Source organism: Humulus lupulus, chromosome 3 (assembly GCF_963169125.1).
Source record: "Humulus lupulus chromosome 3, drHumLupu1.1, whole genome shotgun sequence".
Taxonomy (NCBI): domain Eukaryota; kingdom Viridiplantae; phylum Streptophyta; class Magnoliopsida; order Rosales; family Cannabaceae; genus Humulus; species Humulus lupulus.
In genome coordinates, this window is record NC_084795.1 from 192,068,472 (window position 1) to 192,071,701 (window position 3,230).

Consider the following 3,230-nt stretch of genomic DNA (forward strand, 5'->3'; position numbering starts at 1 on the left):
GGCTTTGCATGGGACTCCTCCTTTCCGGCCTTCAGGTTTGCGTGGCCATCCTCCACACGGATGTACTTCTGTGCTCTTTCATAGAAGTCGTCCAAGTCGGTGACTTCCCTCTTCAGCATGTTGTCCCACAACTTGCTCCCTGGGAGTACCCCAGCAGTAATGGCCATTTTTAACTCCCGGCGCGTCAGGCTCCCCACTTTCGCGGCCTCCATATTGAACCGGTGAATGTAGCTTTTTAGGCTCTCCTTTTCCCCTTGCTTCACGTTGGCTAAGCTGGTGCCTGGCATCGTGTAGTCCCGCACGGCATGGTGCTGCTGGAGGAACTCATCAGAGAACTGCTGCCAGGACCTGATGGACCCCGGCCTTAGCCTTTTGAACCATTTGTAGGCGGGTCCTTTCAGAGTAACAGCGAAGCAATGGCACCTGGCACCACTTCCAATCCCCCTCAATTTCATGAGATCGTTAAACGCATCCAGGTGGTACTTTGGATCCGTGCTCCCTTCGTAAGGGGTCATGTTGGGCTCCTTAAAATTGGCAGGGAGCCGGATTGCCTGAATTTCTCGCACGAAGGGTGACTCGTGGTCGAATTCTTCCTCAAAGGCCTGGCCACCCGACGCGGTGACAATCTTGCTCCGCAAACTCCGCATCTCTGTGTCTAAGTCTTGCCTCCTTTTGCTGAGGGAGTCTCTTAGAGTGGACGGGCTAAGACCCGCCTTTCCCTTGCCTTCTCGAGGCGCCTCAGGGGGTGTGGTCCCTTTGCCTGCCCTTTTCCTATTGATCTCCTCCCGCAAGTCTGGGGGCGTTCTTTTGGAGGTGACCTCATCCTCGCGTCGAGGGGCAGCCGTGGTTCTCGGCGTTGGCTTTTGGGCCTGCTTAGGTGGTTCGGGGTGATCACGTTGCTTCGTGCGGGGGGTGTTGCTAGTCGAGTGTCGGGTTCTTCCATCATCTACTGGCACAGTGGTCTCCACCCCACCCTTGCCCTTCTCCTTTCCCTTGGGCAAGGTTATGCTGGATTTACCCTGCAGTAGGCCGTTAAGGACCTCTTGCATGTTCTCCAAGGTAGTTTCTAACCTTTGGTTTTTACGGTGGAGCTCACGTATCTCCTCTTCGTAAAATCGGGACTTTGAACTCGAGCTCACGGAGTGGACCCGGGGGTGTTTGTCTGGCCTATGAGTAGAAGGGCCCGGGTCTTGCCGGCCGGAGTTCGGTGCCCGCGGTGGTTTCGGAGGAGGGAACTCATCAGCGTGCACCGGTGGTGCTCTGGGAGGACTCCCCCCAGGTGGAGTAGCCGGTGACGAGGCCACCCTGTCTCCTCCTTGAACCTCAGGGTCTTTCGGGGGCTCCACGTCCCTGGGTGGAGGAGCGTCCTTCATGGAGGCCTTCAGCTGGACTCCGTTTAAGTGAACTTCGACCTCCTGCGTCTCCCTTAGTCGCTTCGAGCGTCTCGGCATCTTCTTCTTGTCGGAAATAATGGTGGAACAGTAGCTTAAAACTAACGTTCCCACAGACGGCGCCAAACTGTTGACGGTAAGAACTCGTCAACGAAGTTAAGTTGGAAAAATTATCAAATTAAAATCGCTAATTGGAAAGCTATGAAAACTTGAACAATGACTCAAGAACAATGGAATAACAGCAATGGAGAATTCAGTATCTCATTCACACTAATGTCTCTGCTACAGTAAAATTTCCAACCCCCTCTCAGGCGGCCTTCGAATTCAATTTATAGTAGGCTCTAACGGCCTTAGGTACATAGTGGTCCAGGGGACCAAGAGGTACAAACGTACTGTACTAGGGAAGTGGCTTCAGAGGTTGTGGCTGTACATCCCGTACAGGGGCAGGTGTCAGGAGGATGTCTCCACTACTTGTCTGTACCCCTTCCTGAGGCGTGGTAGCAGGCGTGTTGGCGCAGGAGGTAGTGGTGTCGGCTCTGACCTATGACCGTAGACGTACGGACCACGATCCTCACTGGTACTGGCATCCGTACCTGGTACCTGGTCGTACAAACATGTCTCCTTTGACTCACACTAAGCATAGGGACTTTGAAGTGTGAAAAAGGGGATCTTCGGTGTCCGTATTGGCCGTGGCGTTGAATAGGGGTCTTGGGCCCATACACGTTAAGTCATGGGGCGTCGGCCTCCTGAGAAGATTATGGGCTGATGGACCTCCCGGGGCGTGCGCGCGCGAGACCTTGCACGGCCTTGCGCATGGGGCGCCGTAGACGGCCCCGTGGCCCCCCCATGGCCTTGCGCATGGGGCGCCTTAGACGGCCTCGCGACCCCCTTATGGCCTCGCGCATGGGGCGCCTTAGATGGCCTCGCGACCCCCTCTTGGCCTCGCGCACGGGGCGCCTTAGACGGCCTCGCGACCCCCTTATGGCCTCGCGCATGGGGCGCCTTAGACGGCCTCGCGACCCCCTCTTGGCCTCGCGCACGGGGCGCCTTAGACGGCCTCGCGACCCCCTTATGGCCTCGCGCATGGGGCGCCTTAGACGGCCTCGCGGCCCCTCATGGCCCCGCGCATGGGACGCCTTAGACGGCCTCGCGACCCCCTCATGGCCTCGCGCATGGGGCGCCTTAGACGGCCTCGCGACCCCCTCTTGGCCTCGCGCATGGGGCGCCGTAGACGGCCTCGCGGCCCCTCATGGCCCCGCGCATGGGACGCTTTAGACGGCCTCGCGACTCCTTCCTTGGCCTTGCGCATGGGATGCCGTAGACGGCCTCGCGGCCCCTCTTGGCCTCGCGCATGGGGTGCCGTAGACGGCCTCGCGGCCCCTCTTGGCCTCGTGCATGGGATGCCGTAGACGGCCTCGCGGCCCCTCTTGGCCTCGCGCATGGGGCGCCGTAGACGGCCTCGCGGCCCCTCTTGGCCTCGCGCATGGGGCGCCGTAGTCGGCCTCGCGGCCCCTCTTGGCCTCGCGCATGGGACGCCTTAGACGGCCTTATATTTTCTCTTGATGAGATTATGAGCATCAACATTAATTTCATGTTTTATTTTACGACTCTTAGAATAAATGTAAAGATTGTCTATTTAACTTAAAAATCCCGAAAAACTGGTTTTATGGTACTCTTTATGGTGGTTGTCCAAATAGTTTATTTCCTATCTTCGTTTCAATAATTACTTATGAGTTTGTCCAAAATATATACCCATTTGATGAGTGCTTACTTCTTTTCCAACTCCATGAGTGAAACCTTAAACTTTAAATATGTTCAATTACATGAGAGGTTAATGGA